Consider the following 26,866-nt stretch of genomic DNA (forward strand, 5'->3'; position numbering starts at 1 on the left):
GCAGCACAGAGCCCGACGTGGGGCTTGAACCCACGGACTGTGAGATCGTGACCTGAGCCGAAGTTGGATGCTCAACCGACTGAGCCAACTAGGCGCCCCCAGAAGCTGTTTTTATAAATAAAGTTTTATTGGAAGACACTCAAGCTCATTTGTTTACATATTATCTGTGATTGCTTTTGTGCTGTAACAGCACAGTTGAGTGCTGGTGATTCAGATCATATGACACCGAAAGAGTAAAATATTTACTCTCTGGTCCTTTATAGAAAATGTTTGAGGACTCCTGCTCTGAACAGTTTGTACAGACTGAATTGTTGGTTGATATAAACAGTTCAGTAATACTTCAAAGTTACCTAATATTGGAGACTTTCCAAATGGACAAAAAGCACAGCTGTGTCAAAACAGTGTTGGGACTCTGAAATGTTCAGCCTGTTCAAGAAACCCATAATCAAGTATTTACTTTTTCTTCTAAAGCAGAATTAAAATGTAAACTTATTGAAAGTAAACAAACAAACCTCCTCACACCTGTTCCATTTGCAGAGGACAACAAAGGTCCATTTGCAGAGGCCCATCTCTTGTACATAAGGGGCCAGAGTGAGGTTTTCCTACCTTGATCAGATTATTTGGTAGTTTCTTTGCAAGAGGCAGAATTGCCCTTTCATTTGAGCTGCCTTTCTATATAAACCAGGGCTAATTCCCTAAGGCCTACTGGACACGATGTCAGAAACAGGTGCTGATTCAGGAGACCAAGGGCAGTAGGGAATGCAAATGTGACCTGGTGAATTTGGTGGGCCTTACTCAACTAGTTTCAGGCATGTAATATTTTATCCCCAGGTATACCTTTTTTTGCAAGAAGTTAAAAAAAATGCCAAAGGGAAGCCTTTGTGATTAACTTTCACATACAAAATTTACAAAGTAATAAAAATGAAAACAGATTTTTTTTTTTAAATGTCACTTGAACAATTTGAAATTCATGGGCAAAACCAAAAACTCTACTTGTACCTCACACCATCTACAAAAATTGACTTGAAATATACAGAGACTAAATGTAAAACATACAACTGTAAACTTGTAAGAAAGTGCTTCTAAGGGTCGCCTGGGTAGCTCAGTCGGTTAAGCATCTGACTTCGGCTCAGGTCATGATCTTGCGGTTCCTGAGTTCGAGCCCGCGTTGGGCTCTCTGCTGACAGCTCAGAGCCTGGAGCCTGCTTCACATTCTGTGTCTCCCTCTCTCTATGCCCGTCCCCCACTCACGCTCTGTCTCTCTCTCAAAAATAAATAAACACTAAAAAAAAATGTAAGGGGTGCCTGGGTGGCTCAGTCGGTTGAGCGTCCGGCTTCGGCTCAGGTCATAATCTCATGGTTGGTGAGTTCGAGCCCCGCGTCGGGCTCTGTGCTGACAGCTCAGAGCCTGGAGCCTGCTTCAGATTCTGTGTCTCCCCCTCTCTGAACCCCTCCCATGCTCACGCTCTGTGTCTCTCTGTCTCTCAATAGTAAAGAAACATTTAAAAAAAATAAATAGCTGCATGTGGATGTTGGCTATTGTATTGGACCTCTGAGTTTTAGAAGACATTACAAGAACAAATATTTATAACTGGGGTTAGGCAAAGATATCTTAGATAGGATGAAAAAGCACAAACAAAACAAAAACATGACAAATTGGACTTTATAAAAAGTTTTTAAAAGTTTTGCTTTTTTAAAAGACTGTGGTCAGGGAATGAAAAGACAATTTGCTGGGGGGAAAATATTTACAAGCAATTACCTGATAAAGGGCTTGTAGCCAGAACAGGGAAGAGAAGTCTCAAATTGCAATAATAAGAAAACAAAATGGGCAAATGACTTGAACAGATACTTCAATGAAGAGACACAAAGGTAAATAGCACAAGAGAAGGTCTTCCTTAGTAGTCATTAGGGAAAGTAAAAACCACAATGAATAGAATGTAACATGCAAGAGACTTTGAGTGGTTGATGAGGGTTTCTCTCTCTGTCTCTGTCTCTCCGTCATTTAAAAATAAAACTACAAGGCACCTGGGTGGCTCAGTCAGTTGAGCATCTGACTTGGGCGTAGGTCACGACCTCACCATTCCCCGGTTTGTGGGTTCAAGCCCCATGTCGGTCGGGCTTTGTGCTAACAGCATGCAGTCCGCTTCGAATTCTCTGTCTCCCTCTCTCTCTCCCCCTGCCTTGCTCTTTTGTTGTCTCTCAAAAATAAACATTAAAAATTTAAAAAATAGAACTACAAATATGAATTAAGCTAAGTATTTCCCTTGGGACCCTAATCCAAAATACTTTATTCCAATAAAGCTTCACATTGCCCCAATTTTTTGAGCATGAAACTTACTTCTGAATTCCCAGACAGGCTATAATTACAGTTAATCCATTATGTGAGTTTTCAGGGACATGTCATATCTTAGACTAAAAAGCTTGAAATTTTCAATCTTGATCAAGTTCCTAGGAGTGGCTTGATTTCATATGATTTCTGATACTCAGACAATAGCATCAAATAACAAAGTCTAGTTTTAAATCCAAATTTAAAGGGCTAAAGTCTTTTAGCACATAATTTAATGTCTATTCCAATTTCTTTCTTGTGTTTTTATTGATTTTACAGTGGCCTTTGGATGATTCTGCCCTAGTCATCAGGGTACTAATTCTGTTAAACACTTATTAACAATGAAATTACCTATTCATGCCTAGCTTTGATGATTCAATGCTAAAATGTATGGGTGGAGAAATACAGAGTTTAACAAGCTGGTAGGATTCTCTTCTAGTCATATTATGTTCCCACATTTCTGAGCAAGGTTTTCAAGGTTTTGGAGTTATTGAAAATAAAATAATCTTTAAAAGATAATTATTGTATAACTCTTTAGGACAAATGTGTGAAATAGTGTATAATCGCTTATTATTTCTGTCCTTTTAAGTGTTTATGTTAGGGGCACCTGGGTGTGCGACTCTTGATTTCGGCTCAGGTCATGATTTCGTGGTCATGGATCGAGTCCCACATCCGACTGCATGCTGAGTGTGGAGCCTGTTTAAGATTCCCTGTCTCTCCCCCTCTGCCGCTCTTACCTACTCATGTGCTCTCGCTCTCTCTCTAGAATAAAAAGATAATGATGATAATAAAGTATTTATTTTATATTATAAAATGTCAACTTGCTCAGACAAGGGCTATGAGAGCTATTTTTTAGTGATTTCCAATTGAGCTGACTTGTAATAAGTAATGTGGTTTTTTTTTTTAATTTTTTTTTTAAACGTTTATTTATTTTTGAGACAGAGAGAGACAGAGCATGAACGGGAGGGACAGAGAGAGAGGGAGACACAGGATCTGAAACAGGCTCCAGGCTCTGAGCTGTCAGCACAGAGCCCGACGCAGGGCTCGAACTCACGGACCGCGAGATCATGACCTGAGCTGAAGTCGGGCGCTTAACCGGCTGAGCCACCCAGGTGCCCCAGTAATGTGTTTTTTTTTAATGCATCAATAGGTCCTAGACCAAAAAAAAAAAAAATAGGCCAAAATATGTTCAAATTAGGTAACTTCGCTTTCCGGAATGTCCAACGTAATAAAGCCAAGATAAAGTAGTGGAAAAAATGTCTGATTTGAGGCTTTTGTATACAGTAAAGTTAAGGATTACAATATGCTCTCTCTATGCTGGCTGCCATACCTACCTGTTGGGCTGGGGATATCACAGTGTTGTTTGGTTAAGGGGTGAGTTTCCTGGCAGAACTTGCCACACTAGACTTGAAGCGAGGAGAGCAAATTGATCTAGACAGCATAGAGCTTTACAAGTGCATTAGTAATTTTTGATACCTTGGGAATAATGTCATTGCTGATTAGATAAAGATGTAAAAACACAGCTACATGCAATGATCAAAAAATCATAGGGTATGGTTTTTAAAATCTGAGTGGGCTTGTTGGGCTTTTGTTATTATTTAAAAAAACATAATACATAAGTAAAATATTAGAACATAGCAGGGATTTGGAAATACAAAATAACAGTCTTTGCTCAATGTCAATTTCACTCTGTAGACACAACTTCTGTCTATATGTGTACATAGAGAGAGGTATTTTAAAAATGAAAGCTTTACCATAGTATACATCTACTTGTACATTTTTTAATGGACAATTTATCATTAACTTTTTCTGGTAAAATCCCTCCAGGTCTACCTCAGGGCAGTGTATAATTAGGCTTTAAGATACAATATAATGTACTTGCCCAATCTCTCTTAAAGAATATTTAGGTTTTTCATTTTCCCGCTTATTACAGGACACATGTTTGTACCCAATTATTTGCTCACTTAAGTGGAGACTGCTTGTTTGGATATGTTACTAGAAAGTTTTTTTTTTTAGTTGAAAAAAATGCTGTTTTCTTGAGAAGGAAACTGGGTGATATCAAAGGAGAGATTTGAAATGAAGGATAAAAGGAAGGAGAATCAGATTGCTGCATGAAGCATGAATTCATAAGACCATGACTGGATTAATGATTTATGTGTGATATCCAGAGCTTTGTGTTTTCAGTTTCAGCAAACGTATTTAAAACTATCTTCTATGTGCCGGCATTGTGCCACATGCTTTTATGTGTAATTTCTTTTTGTTGATTTAGTTTTTCTCATCGATTATGACATTCAAGCAGTCTCCTCTATAAAAAAAAAAAAAAGAGGCCTTTTCACATTATCTTTGACTGAAATTTGTTGCATGTAATAAAAAGGAAACTTTCAGGGAGTGGTAAATGTTTTGAACAAAATTAATGGAGTAATGCACAAAAGAGTCACTGAAGGAGGAGAACTTTAGCTAGGATGGTAAGGACTTTGTGAAAGAGAGAACTTTCAAGGAGAAATTGAATGGCCAAGAGGAGCCAACCATGAGATATACCAAGGGGGAAAAACCAGTTTTGTTTTTGTTTTTGTTTTCTGATAAAGGAAAATACACAAAGAAACTAAGGAAGGGACTAATTTGGATTATTCATAGATCAAAAATTATTCTAGTATGTCTAGAGAGACACACAGGGGCCAGACCATGAAAAGACCATGAGAAGGTGAGAAGGTAAGAAGTTTGAATGTTGGGAAACAACACACTTCAAGTTCAGTGGGAAAGCTATGGGCGGATTAAGCTGGGAGCCTCATAATCTGATTTATGTAATTATGTGACTGGTTTTAATTGTTCAGTGAAATGACTAAAGGAAGCAAAGGTGGAAGCAGGGAGACAAGGTGGGATGATAATTGAGGTCATGCAGTTAGGAGGTGCTGGTGGCATTGAAGGCTGAGAATAGTCATGAGTTACAGATATGTTTTGGAGATAGAATACAGTACTTGCTGTAAAACTGATTGTGGAATACAGTAGATAAAATATGGCCATCTTTCAATCTTAAAAGAGGAGGTTCTCAGACAGATCTGGGCTTCTAGCAGCTCCTAGTACTGAAGAGAGAAAAAAAGCTGGAGTCGAGAACCCATGAGGAGTGGAGTCCATTAAAAAAATCCTTTTTGCTTGGTCTCGAATCCTGAAGGGTGCCATCCTGGGAGTAAAGAGGAGACATAGGGCAGGACATGTAACAGGATAGTAGATTACATTAACAGAAATAGATCAATAATTGCATTAAGTGCCCCAAGTAAAAGCTAATTATATTTCAGATGGCTATTTCACTAAAATAGGCAAAGAAAGTCCATAAAACACTAACCAAATAAAGCTGGTGTAGCCATATCAATATCAGATAGAGCAACTATAAGGCAAAATTACCAGGGACAAAAGGTGGCATGGCATCATCATAAAACACACAGTTCACCAAGAAGATAGAACAATTCTTTTTTTTATTTATTTTTTTTTTTTAATTTTTTTTTTTTGTCAACGTTTTTTATTTATTTTTGGGACAGAGAGAGACAGAGCATGAACGGGGGAGGGGCAGAGAGAGAGGGAGACACAGAATCGGAAACAGGCTCCAGGCTCTGAGCCATCAGCCCGGAGCCTGACGCGGGGCTCGAACTCACGGACCGCGAGATCGTGACCTGGCTGAAGTCGGACGCTTAACCGACTGCGCCACCCAGGCGCCCCTAGAAGATAGAACAATTCTAAATATGTGTGCACCTAGGAACATGGCTCAAAATATGCAAAGAAAAATGGTTACAGTCGTGAGCGGAAATAATTATACAGTCATAGTGAGTGATTAGAAACTTGTCTCAAATGTGTTTTATTTTTTTCATAATCCTTGTCTTTTTGTTTGTTTTTCATGCTGTTATTCTGGTGAATAAATGGCATTGTTCATCCTGTACCATGCCTATATTCTGTATTTGACTTATTGCTTCTTCATCATGTTGTTTACCTTGTTTTTCTATCCCTCTTTCCCCATCAAGTTGGTAGGTAGTTCTGGAGACTTGATCTGACTTTGGTTCAATTTGTTTTCGACTAGATTTCTTCCTCAGTGGTGCTATATATTTTCTATTGCAACTTTTCCTGAGGCTTATAATTGACCAATGGCTTCTGGTGAATAGTAGAAAATTTTAACACTTCTTGCTCGGTAATTAATATAACAAGCAGATCAAAAATCAGTAAAGATATAGAATATTTTAAAAGTCAGTGGATATGTTTAATGCTATATCCAGTAACTGCAAGAAACATATTTTTTCAGCACATGTAGTGCAGTTGTTAAGACTTACATTATTTTAGATCAAGTAATTCTCAACTAGTTTCAAAAAATTAAACTTTCGGAGTATATGTCCTCTGACTGGAGTTTGATTACTGTAGAGATTGAGAACACACAGGTAACTAGAAACTCCCAACTGTTTGAAAATTAAACAATACATTCCTAAATAGTCCATAGTTCATAGAAAAAAATATAATGGAAATTAGAAAATATTTACATTTGAATGACAATGAACCTAGCATCAGAAGTTGTGAGATGCAGCTATAGTCATGCTTTTAGGGAAAAACTAGTCTTCAATGCATGTATCTGAAGGGAAAGTCTTTCTCTGAAGGTCCTTCTCAGAAGTTAAAAAAGGAGGAGAGGGAAGGAACAGAATAAATTCAAAGAAAGTAGAAGAAAGAAATAATAAGGGTAAGAACAGACATTAATAAAATACAAAACAGGGGTGCCTAGGTGGCTTAGTCGGTTAAGTGTCTGACTTTGGCCCAGGTCATGATCCCGCAGTTTGTGAGTTCGAGCCCCACGTCGGGCTCTGTGCTGACAGCTCCGAGCCTGGGGCCTGCTTCGGATTCTGTGTCTCCCTCTCTCTCTGCCCCTCCCCTGCTCATGCTCTGTCTCTCTGCCTATCAAAAATTAATAAAGTGTAAAAGAATAAAAAATTTTATTAAAAAATAAAATACAAAACAATAATAATGAACATTTGTGCAATCAAAAGTTAGTTTTTGAGAAGATTAATAAAATTAATAAGCCTCTAGTGAGCTTAATTTTTAAAGGGGGGAGTAATATCAGGGATAAAAATGAGAACCTAATCATATATCCTACAGCTATAAATTTAAGGGACAGTTTATGAGCTTTGTGCCAATAAACTTGACAATGTAAATAAAATGGAAAATATTCTGTAGAAATACAATTACTTAAAACTGATACAGAATGTTCATACTAAGTATGCATGGTCCTATGGCAATGAAAGAAATTCTATCTGCAGAGAAATAAATTTTGCCAAAAAGACACTTGATGCTTGGGTTGATTTGTCAGTTCAACCATTTAAGGGAGAAGTAACATAATCTTAAACAACTAATCTTAAAATATTAAAAGTTGCCACAATCCCAGTTCATTTTAGGAGGTATGCGTAATTAGTCAAAACTCAAAAAGGGAGTTACAGAAAGTGAAAAATATAGGGCAGTCTCATGTGTAAGTGTAGATGCAGAAATCCTAAACAATGTTAGCAGACTGATATATCCTGCCATGTAGAGGTTATTCAGAAATTTAAAGTTGCTTAACTTTGATAGATTTTAAGTACGATATAACACATTAACAGAATAAAAGAGGGAAGTCATTTCAGTTAATGCAAAGATGTGACAAAACTATAAGTTATTTCATAGTTTAAAAAACTCTTAGGAAACAACAAAAAGAGTATATAATCTAATATAGTCACCAAAACACAAGTAGATATTATATTTAATGATTTAATGCTGAAAATGTCCTCTTTCAGTTTGTTTTAAATCACTAAGGTGTGGAATAGTTTGTTACTCAGCAACAATTAACTGATGCAGTTAAACAATAGACAAGCAGGCACTGTGCACAAAAGCATATACAAGTGACCAATAAACATCTGAGAAGAAGGTCAATCTTGTTAATCATTAGAGAAATACACAACTACAATGAGACTCCTACCAGAATGGCTAGAATTAAAAGTTAACAATGCCAAGTTTCTGAAAAGATATGAAGCAACTTTAATTTTCATAGGATTCCCGTAGGAATGTAAAATGACACAAACACTTTGATAAACAGATTGAAATCAGCTAACACAGCTGAAAATACAAATACCTTATGGATTAGCAATTTCCATTTTAGTTACATATTTAAAGGAAACACATGCATCTGTATACTAAGAGACATACACAGGACTTTTCATAGCAGCATTATTTATAAGAGTCTTAAACTGAAAACAACCAGTATCCATCGATTTATAAATGGATAAACAGCGATATATTCATAGAATGGAATATTATACACTTATGAAAAAGAAAACTACAATCAAGAGCAGCAACACGATGTATCACATATGTTGAATATGGCACAGAAATTTATAACGGATATAATTATATCATTGAAATAGGCAAAACTAAACTATAGTATAATTTATAGTTCACTGGAGATAAAAGTATAAAGAGAAGCAAGGAAGCCATGACTATAAAAGTCAGGATTATGGTTACATTTATCAGAGAGGGAGGAGATTTTAAGTGCCAGGGGGCAGCCAGGAGCCTTCTGGAATGCTGGCAAAATTTTATTTCTTGGCCTGGGGGAAGATTACATGAAGGTTTGCTATATGGTAATTTATTAATTACTGCAATTATGTTTTATGCATTTGCAGAAAGCATGTTATACTTCATAATGAAAATGTTAAAGAGACAGAGAGGCATCATGGGAGTTCAATAGCAATTGTGGGCAAAAAAATAGCAGTGACGATGTTGCTGAAAAGCCAAGCAGTCTGTTACCGTTCCCCCTGCTATGACCACAACTACTTGGTCTATAAAGTAAAATGCTGGTTGACCAGATGGCTCTGAGTCGTCCTTTAAATGTTGAAGTAAGATGCTGGTACAGCAATTTTGGCACAGAGCCCAAATATTGAGCCCCCGAATTAGCGAGAGATGACATCTGATGGACCAGGTTGAGGTTTTTTACGTGATCTAAGTAGCAACCCACATTAGCTGAGGTAGTTCTTCGAGGCTTTGCTCCCTGATCCCTGGGCAGTTTCGGCCATGCTGGATGTGTGTCCCTGTCTCTCAGTGTTATGGACGTGTCAGCAGAAAACACAGCCGGATGCAAATCAGGAAGTGCCTGTACCTTATCAGTTTTTTCCTATGAGCTGTTCCCATGTCTCATTTTTTTATGACAAGAAGATTGTTTTATTTATCTGATTCAAAGCCTGTTGAGTGTATCTGGGGACGATTTGGAATTGCTTGTAATACTCATGTAACACATGCCCTGTTGTTACCATAAAATATTTCTGGTAAAAACGAAATTCGGGGACAAACTACCCTGTGGTATAGATATGTACAATTATCCTCTGACAAAAATACGTCAGGTTGAAAAAGCCTTAAAGAAGAACATAGAATTCATATCATGCACGTAATGCAAATGTGTTTAGCTTTCTTACGTAAAAGAAGGACGAGTATACCATTCAGCTCTGCTACTTACAATAATGCACATGTGTTGGCCTTTGTGTGTTGAAAAAGCTATTTATTATTTGAACATTGATTCAGCTTGTTTCTCTGTTTTTCTCTCAATGTTATTAACAATTAATAATTGTTATTTGTTAATTAACAATTGTTAATTGTTATTAATAATTGAGTTGTTATCAATAATACTTACAGAAACAAAAGTTGTTTAATCAGAGATCTCACCTCAAGAACTTTTTAAAAGGGACGCTCTGCAAGCTTTTTCCTAGAGGTCTGTGGTAGGTCTACTTAATTAAAAGTTTTCCCAGATGAAGCCCTGTAGTCTCAATTTTTGACAAATTTTTCTGCCAATCTGTTGAATTGCCAGATCTTAAAACCTTTAGTTTAGAAGATGTTGGAACATTCTGTCATTAAAGAGCATAATGTCATGTCACTTAATAGCATCTGAATATGTATGTATGTATGTATGTATGTATGTATGTATGCTTTCCCCTTGCCTCTTTACTGGAAGTTAAGCTTCATGAAAATAATATTACTGGGTTTACTTCCATATTATTTTCTAATATATACAACAGAAGTTAGCAACTATGGCTATGGGCCAAATCCAGCCCACCTGCCTATTTTTACAAATAAAGTCATTGGAACACAGCATTGCCCATTGGCTTACATATTATCCATAGCTGCCTTCATGCTACAGTGGCAGGGTTGAAAGGTTGGAGACAGAGACTGTATGGCCTGCAAAACCTGAAATATTTACTATCAGCTCCTTTACAGAAACAGTGGCTGATCCCTGATCTAGAACAATAACTATAATATAGTGGGTTCTCCACTGTATAACAATATTATATATTGTTATAATATAACAATAACTATAATATATTCAGTTGAATACTGAATGAATGAAATAATCATTTTATTAGTGTCTCTAAGCATTTCTCTTTTGCCCAAATACATTTCTTTTTGCATGTTACCTTTAATTAATTGTTTTATTATACTGTGGTCTGTGTTTGCAAACTTCCTTTCCTCACTGCATTAAGTGCCCTTCATTTTCTCTTGCAGCCAGTCTGGGGTTTTGGTTATGCTAAAGTACAGTGAGGTCTGGGAGTATGAGAATCAAGTTAAGCATAACTTCTCAGGAGCACATTAATTACGTATATGAGATTTGGTCCAGTTCTCATTCTCAGAAAACTGGCAATAATATATCAGATTATGAGTTCAGTGAAAAGCCAAATTAATAAGGATGGAATGTGGTATATTAGAGTGGATAATATGATTTGTTATAACCCCCAGTTGGATTCCATGGTAGGTTATCAGCATTCAGGGATAAAAGTACATTAGCTTTTAATAGATAGTTAACAGAATGTACAGAGGACTGGTCTCTAAGTTTGTAATCCCATTAGCTCTGTATAAACTTGTGAAGTGGGACCCATCTCCAAGCATTATTTCTCAGCTTTTTCTTTAATAACTGGAAAAAGCTTGGTTACTTGATATTTATAGTTCCTTATAATTCTATTACTTTATAAACACAAAACTTGATAACAAATAACCAGGAAATATAGTAGAATGACTGGTTAATGTAAGGATTCGGTTTTAATAGTTTTCATTACTTCATAATGAAAATTTCCTATCGTCAGAACTAACTTTGATTTTTTCTTAAGTGACTCGTCAGTTTTTTTTTTTTTTTAAGTTTATTTGAGAGAAAGAGAGAGCGTGAGTAGGGGAGGGGCACAGAGAGAGGGAGACAGAGAATCCCAAGCAGGCGCTGAGCTGTCAGCATGGAGCCTGATGCGGGGCTCGATCCCACAAACTGTGAGATCCTGACTGGAGCAGAAATCAAGAGTTTGACACTTAACTACTGCAGCCACCCCGGCTCCCCCAGTTTTTTTAAATTGTGGTAAAATACATATTGTGTAAAATGTACGATCCTAACCACTTTTAAGTGTGCAATTCAGCCAAGGTAACTATGTTCACACTGTTGTGCAACCAATCTCCAGAACTTTTTCATCTTTTCCAAACTCCATGCCATCAACAGTAATTCAGTATTTCTCTCTCTCCCCCAGCCCCTTTCAGCCATCATCTGCTTACTGTTTCTATGAAGTGGACTGTTCTAGGTACTTTGTATCAGTAGAATCGGACAATGTCTTTTTTGCCGACTTACTTGACTTAGCATAATGTCTTCAAGGTTCATTCATGTTGTAGCAGGTGTCAGACTTTCCTTCCTTTTTGAGCTAAATGGTATTCCATTTTCTGTATATACTACATTTTGTTTATACATTCATGTCAATGGATCCTTGGGTTGCTTCCACCTTTTGCTATTATGAAAAACGTTGATATGAACGTGTGTACAATTGTCTCTTTTGAGACCATGCTTTCAGTTCTTTTAGGTATATTATACTCAGAAATGGAATTGCTGAATAATATGGTATTCTGTTTTTAATTTTTCAAAGAACAGCCATACCATTTTCCAAATGATTATACCACTTTGCCTTCCCAGCAACAGTGCACAGAGGTTCTAGTTTTCCTACTATTTTCTGTCTTTTTAAAGAAAAGAGTAACCAGGGGTTCCTGGGTGGCTCAGTTGGTTGAGCATCTGACTCTTGATTTCAGCTGAGGTCATGGATCCCAGGGGCGTGGGATCCAGCACCCCATCCAGACTCTGCACTGAGCATGGAGCCTGCTTAAGATTCTCTCTCCCCCTCTGTGCCTCCCCTGCATGTACACTCTCTCTGTCTCTCTAAAATAAAAGTTTAAAAATTAAACAAAATAGTGACTGTTTCAATGGATGCGAAGTCATATCTCATTATGGGTTTGATTTGCATTTCCCCAATGAACAGTGAGTGGTGCTGAGCATCTTTTCATGTGCTCATTGGCCATTAGTGCACCTTCTCTTGAATAGATGATATCTATTCAACTCTCTTGTCCATTTTTTAATTGAGTTGTTTTTCAGTTATTGAGTAGGAGTTCTTTATGTATTTTGGATATTAATCCCTTATCTGATGTATAGTTTGTAAACATTTTCTCCCATTCTGCTGGTTGCCTTTTCATTCTATTGACTGTGTCCTTTGATGCACAATTTACACTTTATACGGTCTGATTTATCTATTTTTACTTTCGCTTCCTGTGCTTTGGGTATCCCATCCAAGAAATCATTGCCAAATACAATGTCAAGAAGACTTTCCCTTATGTTTTCTTCTAAGAGCTTTATATCTTTAGCTTGGATGTTTAGGTCTGATACATTTTAAGTTAATTTTTATATATACTGTATGGTTAGGATTAAACTTTTGCCTTCTGCCTTCTTTTGCACGTGGATATTCACTTATTTGTTGTAAAGACTGTCCTTTGTGCATTGCAAACTCTTGGTACCCTTGTCCAAAATCATTTGACGATATATGCAAGACTGTTTCTAGGCTCTGTATTCTATTCCATCGGTCTATGTGTCTGATTTGATGCCACTACCAAACCATTTTTTTTAACGTTTATTTATTTTTGAGAGAGGGAGAGAGACAGAGAGTGAGTGGGGGAGGGACAGAGAAAGAGGGAGACACAGAATCGGAAGCAGGCTCCAGGCTCCGAGCGCTCAGCTCAGAGCCCGACGCGGGGCTCGAACTCACAGACTGTGAGATCATGACCTGAGCCGAAGTCGGACGCCCAACCGACGGAGCCACCCAGGCGCCCCCCAAACCATTTTGATTTCTGTAACTTTGTAATAAGTTTTGAAATTAGAAAAGTGTGGGACATCCAGCTTTATCCTTCTTTTGCAACCTCGTTTTGATATTCAGGGTCACCAACATGGTGTAATATGCATAGTTCCTTGCAATCCTATAAAATACATTTATGTAAACCACAGTTAGAGGTGAAAACAAAGGGAAAAAGTATATCCATATGTAAATGCCCAGTAGGAATTTTCATTCCATTCTTCTTTTAAGAGAACTATGGTATCCTTAATCTGGAGAGTGAGTGGAGAATATTCAAGTGGCCCTTTTTGCTTGCAAACTACACCAGTCAGTTTTCACATTGCCTCCACAGCCTTAATAGTTGTGTCTGGATCTGTTTCCCGACCTGAGAGTTACAGAGATGATATGGCCTCATCTTACCTGTGGTGAGGTTTCTAACTATTGGGTAATGGGCCTTTTGAAGATACCACTCTCCACCTTCAGGTTTCTGTGTTGTTGTAGGCCTACTCTTTTATGAAAATTCATGGAAAAAACTTGTTTTTCCATGAGGCTTTGGGGGGTGGTTATTCTAGAACATATGATAAGAGATATCCCCAGAGGACTCAGTTCCCCTAAGAGAATAAAAGGATTATGTGAAGTACTAAAAGTGTTAAAGTACTTTTCTCAAATCCCTATCACCTTTAGGAATATGAAGGTCTGGCTCCATTTTTTTATTGTCAAATGCCTGGAAAGTTAATTAAAAGTCATTTAAGAACTTTATATGATTTATATGATTTATATGATTTTAGCTTAGATGGAGCGCTAAATTGCAAATTCAAATCCTGCATGGAGTCAATAGTGTCTTCTTTCTTCCAGTAGCTTTATTTATTTATTTATTTATTTATTTATTTATTTATTTTTTTGTTACAGCTTTTTCCTATTACTGAGTCAGCAGTATGGGGATGACAATCCAGGGTGTAAATTTCTCCAAGTCTTAATAAAGAAAAGAATACTGAGTTTCCTTGCTAATAATGTTTCAGTGTGGGCTGAAAAATACTCTTTATAATGCATTTCATCCTAGTTTTTCATAGGACACGATTTAATGTAGAATTTTAAAATATACCCGAATATAGGTACAGAATGTGAATAATAATATCATTATATATATAATACATAATATACATACGTGTATATATATATATATATATATATAGAGAGAGAGAGAGAGAGAGAGAGATTCCTCAGGATATTCTGGCTAAATCATTATTAAATAATACAAAATATGAATATTTTCCTCTGTTTTTAAAATTCTTGCAGTACTCATTATTCTGTGTCAGTGGATCTTTCACATAATCAAGCTTATTTTTGGCGTTCCAAGAAATTTGAAGTTCACTAACGAGGTTTTTGAAGAACACTATTGAACTGAATGTACAGGCTGTAATTGAATAAGAACAGTATGTGTCTGGGGTGTGAATGAACCAGCTGGGATACTAAGTCCTCCGTGGCGTTCCTAATTCAATCATCATGTGTTTTCCAATTCTCCCACAATGAAGCAGTGCTCATGACTGAGTATAAAAATACTAACATAAATGGACATAATTTATTATTTTGTTCAATATAATACCTTTGTCATCTAGATCAGTTAAAATACATGCACTGTGATTTGTAACAACAAATGATAATCAATTAAAAATGGAGTACCCTTCTTTCCCTCCAGAAACTTAAGTATGATTTCTGATAGGAATTTTGTACGGGGTCATCATTTGAAAGCATGGAGGAAGGTTAATTGCAGGATGTTTACAAATATATTGTAGTCCTTTGTATCTGATAATAATGGCAGCCAGTGTTTCTAGAGTATTCCATATGTGTGTGCCAAGCACTCTGCTAAGCCTGAGGTATACAGTCCCTTTATATTCACATCTATCTCATGAAGTAGGTGTTCTTTTTATCTCCATTTTAGAAAGAAGAAAGCTGAGGTCTCTAATAAGTCATGTCTCTGGGTTTCAAAGTTCATTTTATCTAACTCCAGAGTCAAATTTTCATGATGTTCTACTCTGTCTGGGTCTCTGATACAACTGTTCATTGTATCATTTAGTTCCAAGGCTTTCTATGTAATCTAACTTTCCTAATGATTTTGAGAATTTCCTTTTCAATTATACAGCCAGTCTTTCATCTCCGCCAAGGCAATGACGCCAATAACTGGGGGAAGTTGTCCCTATAATGTATAGATTTCATCATATTTATAAATACAGTGGCCCAGTGGGAGTTCTGTCTTCTATGCAGTGTAAGTTATAAAAGATTAAATAATTGCATATGTCCCAGGAGAAGTGCAGGTTGGAATGGAATCATAAATGAGGTGACGATAATAGAATGAAAAGGATTATATGGAGCTACACATAATGTACAGCTTAAGCAATCCACATGACAGGAACACTTACTCCTGTATGAGGAGAGAAAATAAGTTAAATATGAATTTAGGGCCATGTTCTGATGAAAACCAATGTCAAGATAAACCTAGTAGTTTGCCATTGGCATATTTTATGTGTTCATTGTAAAAAGCAAAGCCTGGAAAAAGCAAGTTGCTTAAAATTCCATAAGCAGAACTTGAAATAAATGAGAAATTTATTTATTTTTATATTAAGACTTCAGTTGCTTTTATTCACCTTAACTTACTTCATGGCATTTATATATGTGTGTGTGTGTGTGTGTGTGTGTGTATTTTCATGACTCATTGAAATTTCATGACTCACTGGGTACTGGGGGCTGACCCACTGAAAATAGCAGTAAAGAAAATAACCTTCATTTTTGAAAATACTTCTATAGATTCCTTCCTCCTCCCTTCCTCCGTTCTTCTCCTCCTTCCTTTCCTCCCCACCCTAGATAGCTCTCACGCAAGCGTTTCCTCTTGCCATAGGAAAATGTGTTATTTTTCTCCCTTGGCAACTCTCCATCATGCTCATTTTCAGGTTCACCTCCTTAGATGCTAAGATGCATTATAAGTGCAGAAAAGTTAAGAAGGTAAGAGGTACTCACCGGGGAAAAAAGTTGACAAGAAGCATAGAAAAAGGGGGCTGCTGCCTTTAGTACCTTTAAAGGTTTGCCAAAGGCTCTACTTCATTTAAATATTTCCCAGAGTGCCTGAGGGATGTTGTCTATTAGGAAGAGATGGGTGAAGGACTCTAAAAGGAAAAATGGGAAGCAGTCGTTTCCTCTTGCACAATTTGCACAAAACCCCTAGAAAAGCCCTTCCTAAGATAATACAGAATTCTTCCTATTGTATACCCAAGACAACATGGTGCATAGTCAGGTATGCAGTGGGACCTCCAGGTCTGGTAAGACTCTTTCAGTTGTCTGAAATGGCAGAGGTCTGTTCTTGAGAATTTCAATTAAATAGTTGAACTTATTTCATTCAGCCTGAGTTCATCTCTTCTCATTTAGCATAGTGGCTTGGTCTGCGATAGGTTTAACAACCAAGTGGTATAACAGTGTGTCCACGGGAATTATTTCTAAATCCGTATAATTGCTCACCTGATATTTGGTTGTAGGTTTAATAATGGAGTAGTTATTTGTTCGGATACTATGGGCTACCTTTGCTTTCTTAATTAACCAGCTGTACTATGAGAATATCTCTACAACGTTTACACTTTGATAAAGAACGAAACTTATTTTTAAAGTGTGTTTGATTCACTGCAGACTTTAGGAATCCCTCAACATATCCCTGTGTGGCCCATAAGGATGCTTAGTAGGTTTTGATGTCCCTGAGACCGTCTGAAACATTAGGTACATATGTGCATTTGTGAGGAAGATATGTTCATAGCATCATGAATTTTTTTAAATTTTATTTATTTATTTTGAGAGAGAGTGAGAGAGAGAGAGTGAGCACTAGTGGAAGAGGGGTGGAGGGAGGAGGTGACAGAGAATCCAAAACAGGCTCCTCACTGTCAGCATAGAGCCCGATGTGGGGTCAAGACCTCATGAACCGTGAGAATATGGCCTGAGGTGAAATCAAGAGTTGGATGCTTAATCAACTGAGCCACTTGGGTGCCCCACATCATGAACTTTTAATTGGAGCCCCAACTCTCTAGGTTAGGAGCATGAGCTCCTTTCATAAAGGGTATATGACAGTGGAGGGAATAAGCATAATAGCCAATGCTTTCCAAGTTTAAGAGACTGTGCTACAGAATTTGTAAATACTATCTAACACGTAAGACACTATTATCATGCCCATATTGTAGGTAAGAAAACCAATGCTTTGGAGAACTTGCGTGAGTCAGATTCAAACTCAGGAAGTCTGAGTTCAGAGCCTGGGCTCCTAGAACCTTTACTAATAAACAAGAGTTTTGGAACCTGCTCTATCCCTACCCATGGAACTTTTGCTCTCTTGGAGCATCTGTAAATATGGGTAAGGGGGTAAGGACAAAGGGTGGGGGGTTGAGGTTGGGGTCATAGTGGATGAGCTCTGTATTTCTTTTCAGTTCTAGAACAGAAACAAACAACTTTCTGCCTCCACCAGGCATCGATTGAGACTCATGATACCTGAAAGCACTTGACTATATAGAAGAAATAGGTGTGAAAAAATGCAGATGATTGGAACGAGGGGCAATGCTCAGGTTCTCCATTAGGCTTCCAGACACAGAATGCTGTAGTGAGTGCAGACTCAAATCTGACTGTGGGTTTCAGTCTTTGCCTTGCATCTCACTGGCATATCTTATAACTTCTTGTAACCTTTGTTGCCTCATCTACATAATGGGGATGATAATAATGGTACCTATGTCATTGAATTAGTGGAGGTTAAATAAAAGAGATGATATATGTAAAGCTCTGAGAGCCTGGTACATAGAGTCATTTGTCCTATTGGTTTTTTGTGTGTTTTTTTGTGTGTGTGTGCGTGTGTATTTTTTGCCATTATCACCATTATTATTATTATTATTATTACTACTACTACCATTTTTTGTTGTTTTGAAAATTAACATTTAATATGCTTTAAAAAGGGACAGTGAATCTCATCACCAGAAAAGTTTCTTTGGTCTGTGGCTGTGAGCTGAAAGATGTTCTCAGTGTGCTGGAGAGATACAGTCCCTGCCTAAAGATGGGTATAATTGGAGATGTGGAAGCCCTTTGTCTTTTCAAGCTCACAGACAGTATCCTAGCAAAGGGCCTGGAAGCGGGCCCTCATTAAAGCTTCTTAAAGAATGACAGTCACTGGGTTTTGGTGTCTCAAGTTGCGGTTCCCCAATTTACCCTTCATTTTAGCCACAGCTGTGGCGGGCGGTGCCTCAGGGGCTCAGATTCCCTTCATGCTGGCAGCACCTGCCTCAGGGGTGCTCATTGCCTTCCTGCTTTCTGTTTCAAGGTCTTTTCCAGGGAACCCACTCAGCCCGTGTATAACGGTAGCCTGCAAACAACCCTTAGCCAATGGAGACAGTGCTGACTAGTGGGTAAACACTGCAGCCTTCCAACTTTCCTGGTGGACAATTCTAGAAAGTGCCGTGTGTGCTATTCAGAGGCCCCAGTGGGTTCTCAGCAGCCCCTACTGCCTTCAACACAGACTTTCAAAACACTCACTTATATTTGACTTGCTCTTTTATTGTGTCACTCTCCTTCTTCCCTTGTTCTTGTCTCACAGAATTACTTTCACAATAAACTACCTGTACATAAGTCCTTGTCTCAGGCTCTGATTTCTGGGACCCAAACTGAGACACATATGCTGCTCTAAAACTCTAATGCCAAAGCCGGTGCCATTGTGCAAATCTGTAAATTCCATTTCCTTTATTTACTGTTGAGCCCCCAGTGCCTAGCACACTATAGGCACTCAGCCAATGCTAGTTGAATGACTCAATCAGTGAACAAACAAATAAATATGCCTCGTAGACTTTGATAATGAGCACATCAGTTGTGCACTGCTCAATTTTCTTTACTAAGTGCTATACCAGTAACTTGGCAGCTGGTTGTCAGAATCTTCCTTGGAAGGCTCTCATGTCTTGCTTGGTTACTTCCATCTTTAGTCTTGGAGATCATTCAGTTCTCCTCTGTAATCCTGAAGGAAAACAAATAGTGAATTTGATGGCTGTCTATGTTTTCAAAAATTATATATTTCCAAACATAAACATGCTTTACATATCAGCAAATATCCATTGATTTTCTGTTATGGGCCCTGTCCCAGGCTGGAATAATAGACAAAGATGGAGCTTATAGATCAAATACAGAGCAAGAGGGAGCTTATAGACAAAATACAGAGTTTATAGGCCAAATGCATAGTCAAGAATACATCATGGGATGATATTTGTACCCTGGGAGGTTATAATGTGAGGCACATCATGTTAGATGGGGGTTCATTTGACTATGCACCTCATTCACTAACAATAATGACCCAGCAATCCTGCCAGCCTGACTTGAGAATGTGGAATGTTCTTCACTGAGTGGTCATGTTCCTGTTTCATTACAGAAGAGCAGTTTGTGTGAACTCTTCAATATAATAGGCTCATAATTTCTGTCTTTCTAAAAAGAGGAAGATGGGAGTTTTAGAGATTTAGTCTGCAGAATCTGATGAACTCAGTATTTTTGAATATTGGTTTAGAATAATGATATTACTACCTACCCTGAAAATATAAAATGTGTACAACAGGGTTTCACTGCAAGAACAGTTAATATAAACTGAAAACTCATGAATGAGCTTTATTAACTGATTTTTGCTATATCAGACCCCAAGCAAAATTCAGCAGTCATATTTCTGAAGATCCTGAGTAGATCTGAGTAGACTCATTTGGTAACTAAAGGGGAGGAGAAATCTTTACAGATAAATATTTAAAAGACGATGAGTCTCATTTAGGGATTAACCAGAAAATATGAAGGCCATTGATAGTGTATGAATGTCAGAAAAGGGATGGAGGGCAGAACATTTGAGTTAAGCTATCTAAATTAGGCAGAAATAGGGGTTGTTAAAGACCACAGCTAGCTGCCACAATGGCTCTTGATTAACTTCCTGTTAGGCTTAAAATTGCTTTTACTTGTAACATGGAAAACATAAGCACAGGTTAAAATGGGCTTGGGAGAAACAAAAGAAGATAAGGAGATATTAAGTGGATCTTGAAGAATCCTTCAACACAGACTTTCAAAAGAATCGGGCTTATAGGTTTGTGTGGACTTTGACATTTTTGTTGCTGCTGACAGTGGTAGTGCTCATGGTGGTGATGATGGCGGTGCTGCTGGTAGTGGTCGGGATGGTGATTGTAGATTCGTGATGGTGTTGATGATGGTGGTTGTGATGGTGGTGGTGATGACGATTGTGGTGCTGATGGTGATGATGGTGGCAATGATGATGATCATGGGGATGGTGGTGATTGACAGTGGTAATGATGGTGGTGGTGATGGTGATGATGGTGGTAATGATGATGGTCATGGCGATGGTGGTGATTGATGGTGGTAATGATTGTGGTGGTGATGGTGATGATGGTGGTAATGATGGTCATGGCAATGGTGGTGATTGACAGTCATGATTGTGGTGGTGATGGTGATGATGGTGGTAATGATGATGGTCATGGCAATGGTGGTGATTGACAGCGGTAATGATTGTGGTGGTGATGGTGATGATGGTAATGATGATGGTCATGGCGATGGTGGTGATTGATGGTGGTAATGATTGTGGTGATGATGGTGGTAATGATGGTCATGGCAATGGTGGTGATTGACAGTCATGATTGTGGTGGTGATGGTGATGATGGTGGTAATGATGATGGTGTTGCTGATAGTGGTGGGAATGGTGGTGATTGATGATAATAGTAATGATTAATGGTGGTGGTGATGGTGATGATGGTGATGGTGATGGTGGTGACAATAATGATAGCGAGTGTTTATGATCCAGGTACCCTACTTTTCCTTTAATGCTCGTAATCAGGTACTGATGTCGTGTAGTTGTTATTATTATTATTATTATTATTCAGGTATTCAACTGAATTAACAGGCTTAGAGAGTTTGCCTTTAGTAGTGGAACCAAGACACAAAGTCAGGCAGGCTGACTCCAGAGGCCGAACACTTTGTTCCACATAGTCGTTATACTAATCTAACATCTTGTTTTCCAATTTAAACTCATCAAGATCGGAGGCCATCCAAATCCAATTCTAAGCAAGACTCTACATCCTTCTGCTAAGAGACATAAGAGTGTAATGAATAGAAGACTGTGCTCAGATCCTGAAGTTAATGGCTAAGAGGCAGGACTTCAGCCACAACTTTATGAGCCAGGCAACAATTTTATTAAGTAGACAAGCAATTCACAGGGGACTGTGAACAAGATGATATTGTTTTTTAAAGGTCAAAAACTGGATTCTTGTGGATTTAACTAAGGCGAGAATAGGTGTGATTTTAAATCAGCAGCTTTATTCATAGTCACAACAGACTCCCTCCACACATATGCACACATGTCATTCCTGGTTGTCTACCACGTTCTCATGATCCGTTCTTCCCGTGCTTGTCCCCACCTGCTATTATGTGGGCACGCTCCACGGAGAGAAAATCTGGTACTTAGAGCAATACTTTGGGAATCATTTAGACATCCGGAGCTAAGTCTTTATCTCTCACTAGGTTTCCAATTTTCTTCATATTGCTCAGGCTCAGTGAGTTAACTTTAAACTGAGTGCTCCCAGAAAAAAAAATAATAGTCTTTTACTCAAAGCTGATTTCTGGAAAAAGATAGTCTCCCTAGATTAAGTGAAAATGTGTAGCTTTTGTGCTTTGTCACTTAAACCTTGACTTTGACATCAGAATAAATCATGCTAATCAAAACTCTGAAAAGTGTGAAGCTCTTCCTCATCTTTTGGCACCCAGAATTCCCGCAGGGGGCCTTTGCCCCTGAAACATCCCAAATTATACATACAAATTAAATATCCTATACAAAATAGTAAGCAAGACTGAATACTTAATAGGGTCTCCCAATGTGCCTGGAGCTGAGCTAAGTACTTTTTTGTCCCATTTCATCCTCATAACAAACCTAAGAGTGGATGGGGGGCATTGTTACTATCTTTCTGGTGCAGAAGAGTTAGCCAGGGCTCAGAGAGGTTAAGCAACTTGCCTAACATCACACAGTTGGTAAGTGGGTAAGCCAGGGTTTAAATAACCCTTGACAGTCTTGCTCTCTGCTGCTCCTTGTGGTTAGAATTGGAACAGGTGCCACACTAGCCAGTTGTGGAATGAATAAGTCACAGGAATAAAAGGCACAGCGTGGGGAATATGGTCAATGATACTGTAATAAAGTTGTATGATGACAGAGGTAGGTGCATTTGTGGTGGGCAGAACGTAACGTGTAGAAACTTGAATCATTATGTTGTACATCTGAAACTACTGTAACATTGTGTGTCACTATACTCTGTTTGTTTTTTGTTTTTTTTTAATGAGCCTTTGGTATAATGGTTAGAAGTTCCCTTCTTGGTTTCACATTAGTTGGATGTACTGATGTCGGTCACTCAACCCCTTCAAGCCCAGTTCTCTTATCTGTTACGTGGAGATCGATACGGCTACTTCACAGGTTTCGTCTATGGTTTATGGGAGGCTCCATTTCTAAAACGTGTTACCTAGGCATCTCTTTTCTTCTTATTGTGTGATCAATACCTTATGTATTTGGCACCTAGGCAAGATGCTGACTCCCTAACCTGGTAATTCTTCTCCAAAGCCCTGACAATTATAAGTTGTGCAATACATGATCCCTGCTAGCAGATTCTGGATTTTAAAAGGGCTCCTGGTGTCTCAGTAATAGTCTTTTCCATCTCTGTAATACAGTGTTTGCCAAACTGGGTTCCATGGCAGTTGCAACCAGGTGGTCTGAGAGGGAAAAAAAAAACCTCCTTCTTGAAATAATTTTGAGAAATGCAGTATAATATTGGCCGGTAACATACCCATTAATTCATTAAAGGCTCTGATAAGTCCCGTGATATAGAAGCCTATACCTGTGTCTGACTACGCAGTGTTTATTTTCTTATTTCTTGGGACAAACGTGTTTTGGTTTGGGAAATATTGGCCTAGAGCCTTAAAGGCTTTTACTTTATTTGTTATTAATTAGTTAACTTTTCACAACAACCCTTCCAGGTAGCCTGGGACAGACCCTGGGATGTAGAACCCACCGCACCTCAGTTAGTTTAAAGAGTTGGCCAACAACAAAGCAGCCATGCATTCAGGAAGCTGAAGCTGGAAGCAAAACTTCCTAAAATCTCTGCCTTGAGTTAGTTTTGAACATAACCCGTTCTCTTTTTTAATTATATAATTTCAGAAATTTCAGGCACTTGAACAGCTTGCTGCTGACATTTGGAGTAGCGAGGCCTTTGGGTAAAAGCCACAAGTGGTTCTTTCTCCAAGATCAGCTCAAATCCTGCCATTTGTTCCCATGTCTGCCGTTGCCCAGACTCACTTGAACCATACAGGCCTCCACAGCAGCCTCTTAAGTCGTCTCCCTGTTTCTCTTATTCCATTGAATCCAAGCCACAGCAGAGCTTGGGGCTTGCCCTTGCAATGCTCTAAAACCTTCCTTTGTTAGAGTAAAACCTTGAGTTTGTACTCCAGCCTCCAAAGCTCTTCCGATTTGGCTCCTGTCCACTTCAACCTCTCCTGTCTCGGTTTCCCTGTATTGTCATAGTTCTCTTCCCCAAGCACACCAAGTCTTTTCTGCCTCAGGGCCTTTGTACCTCTGTTCCTTTTGCCTCCAAGACTCTCTTTGCACTAGATCTTTGCAGAGATGGTTCCTTCTCATTGTGACTGTCTCAGCCCAAATATTATGCCCCCTGTAAAGCCCTCCCTGTCACCTCTCCAGCTCATCTCCAGCCCATCACCCTGTCCTTTTCCTTCATAACCTGTTATTCTCTTGTTCATTCATTGATGGACTTGTTTGATGTCGGTCTGTCCCAAAGGATGAGCAGCTCCATGAAGGTAGAGACTTTTTCTGAAGATTCACCATTTTATCCCTAGTACCAGCATAATGCCTTAATAAATATTTTAGGAAACCAGTCCATGTGTAATGAATGAGTTGGGGAATTAGGGTCTCCCTGGGTAATTGTTTGCAGCGACATGGGACTGGTTGCACATGTGATCTTTGAAACCATCATGAAGTAGTGGTTATTTATTTATTTGTTTGTTTATACTCATCAGTTATTCCTACAGCTCCTCTTGGGAGATCCCACATTCTCCCACACTCTGGATGATGCATGATGTCATCTCTCTAGAATCACCCCTGGACTCATACTCATTCCCAAAAGGAGAGTCTGGCTCTAAGGTGGCTGTCAGAACTGTTTGAGCTGGCAGTCAGTTGCCTCTATTCTCCCCAGAGGAAGAGCATAGGTGAATTGCCTTCAAGTCCCACCTTTCCAGCATCTTTATGTTTATTTTCAGATTTCTCACCACCACGCTGCTACCCTTCTTCAATCTGCTGCTGTACTTACTAGTGTTGCTCTGAGGTGGTTTAAGCAAACTTTTTCACTGTTGCTGTGGACTGTTAAATCCACAGAGCGAATACAGGTTTCAGCTACTGAGCGCAGGTGGGTGTTTGGTGTTTGGGTGTCTTGCTGCAGGGCGTTGGGCTGCATACAACCTTCAGCATTCAACCTCATGTCTTAGAATCACTGTAGCATTGTGGTTCAAGTTCAGTTTGTAAAGCCCCAGGGGCTGGATGAAATGCAAAACTTGGAGGCATTTCTGATGTCATAGTGGTTGGACTGGACTCTTGGAGAGTGTGGGATTGGGGCTGGGCATCAGAATAAGAGTGGACATTCGTTGAAATGAATAGTGCAATGGAGACGACTGATTAATTGGATTGGATTAATTAATTGGATTAAAAGGAGATCCCTGATTAATTGATTGGAGTAAAGGCAGAGCTAAAATAAGTGTTGCTATGAGATTGAATTTTGATGGAGTCATACAACCAAGGCCACCAATATTTACTGATTGAGTATATCTCACGAAGCTTATACTATGCCAGGCTTGTTAATCTGTAACCTCATAGAATCTAGCCAACAACCAGATGAGATTTTATTCTTTTATTCATTTACCAGTGGGGGTACTGTGGCTTTAGAGAAGATTAAGCAGCTGTAGAGCAATGCCTTCTAGTTTTACAAAATGTTTGTTTATTTATTTTGAGAGAGAGAAAGTGTGTGTGCATTTGGACAGGGGAGGAGCGGAGAGAGAGAGAGAGAGAGAGCAAGAGAGAGAGAGAGAAGAGAATCCCAAGCAGGCTCTGTGCTGCCAGTGCAGAGTCAGACATGGGGCTCGATCTCACTGACCAAACCATGAGATCATGACCTGAGCCGAAATCAAGAGTCAGACGCTCAAAAGACTGAGCCACCCAGGTTTCCCAAGGCATGTGCAAGAGGAGAGAGTAAGTATGCAAACTAGGCACTGGGGGTGAGGGGGAAATTTGGAGATTTCAAAAGCAAATAGATCCAATGGCCTGAAAGGGAACAAGGCCATAGTGAGTCCTTAGAGGGAGAAGGGGGTTCAATCAGGAGACCGACACTCAAGTTGCCTTCAGACTCTTAGTGGGATGAGTTTCTACAAGGACCCGATAGGTGTGTGTTTGTGTGCACGTGCATGTGTGTGTGTGTGTGCGTAAAAAGTCGTTTCTTTGCCAACTATAATTTAAATATCCACATATTTCCTTTGTTAGCCAGTGTCGTTTTGAGAGACAAATTTAATTCTGGGTTGTTGTTTTCTTCAGGTAGATGGTGCTTACTGTCAGTCAGTGTCAGTGGCCTATTGGAATCCATCCAGGGTATATTTTCTTAAAGTATTTAAATTGGGTTTAGCTTTAAAAAAAAAATGACATCCGGAAAGTTAGACCTTCCTTGGCTCTTTTCTAAAATATCTACTGGCTTAAGTAAGCAAGTGACTATAGACTCCGCTGTTTATCTGGAAAAGTTCTGGGTATTGGGGGAGGCAAAAAAGGAGATGTAAGCGATAAGGTCTCTAGCCTCCGGGACGCTATCATCGCACTGGGAAGACAAAGGAATGAATTCTGACTCCTTTTTCTTTCTTATTCTAACGCCATGGAGGTTTCAATTGGGCTGGTTTTGACTTTGTATGACAGAAGCCCTAAGTAAAACTGGCTTAAAGAAGATTCACGGTAATTTTCTTTTACATAAACAAGAAACCAGGACTTGAATCACTGTCTTCAGGTTAGTGAAGTCTCTTAACCCCTGGTCTCTATCTTCTGAGTTCCTCTCTGATTATTATGACTTGTCACCCACCTTTCAGCCCTGAGATGGGTGTGCGGGCAGGTGAAAAAGCAAGAAGACACAGACTGGCCAAAGGAGACCCTTTTAGAAAACTTCGCTGCAAACCTTACCCGAAGCTTTTGATTACATGTCACTCACCACACATGTCTGTACAGCAGCCTGGCAAGTGTAGTAGTGAAGCTGGGCATGTTGCCACTTGT

At 38.8% G+C, this 26,866-nt stretch overlaps 1 protein-coding gene and 1 long non-coding RNA gene across 5 annotated transcripts in view; one reads left to right on the top strand and one right to left on the bottom strand.

The window, feature by feature from the left end:
* TAFA1 (TAFA chemokine like family member 1) overlaps positions 1-26,866 on the top strand; it is a 511,367-nt gene that overhangs the window by 88,407 nt on the left and 396,094 nt on the right. The gene's annotated exons all lie outside the window — the stretch shown is intronic.
* Positions 4,155-25,092, bottom strand: LOC132678739 (uncharacterized). Of its 2 annotated transcripts, XR_009609794.3 has the most exons (3): positions 24,800-25,092; positions 19,392-19,498; positions 4,155-5,504 (listed from the first exon to the last, which is right to left on the bottom strand). It is a non-coding gene; the product is annotated as an uncharacterized LOC132678739 (long non-coding RNA). The 2 variants fall into 2 exon arrangements; XR_009609793.3 differs by lacking the exon at positions 4,155-5,504 and having other exon boundaries at positions 19,335-19,498.

This window comes from Panthera onca, chromosome A2 (assembly GCF_046562875.1).
Source record: "Panthera onca isolate mPanOnc1 chromosome A2, mPanOnc1 haplotype 2, whole genome shotgun sequence".
NCBI classification, from domain to species: Eukaryota; Metazoa; Chordata; class Mammalia; order Carnivora; family Felidae; genus Panthera; species Panthera onca.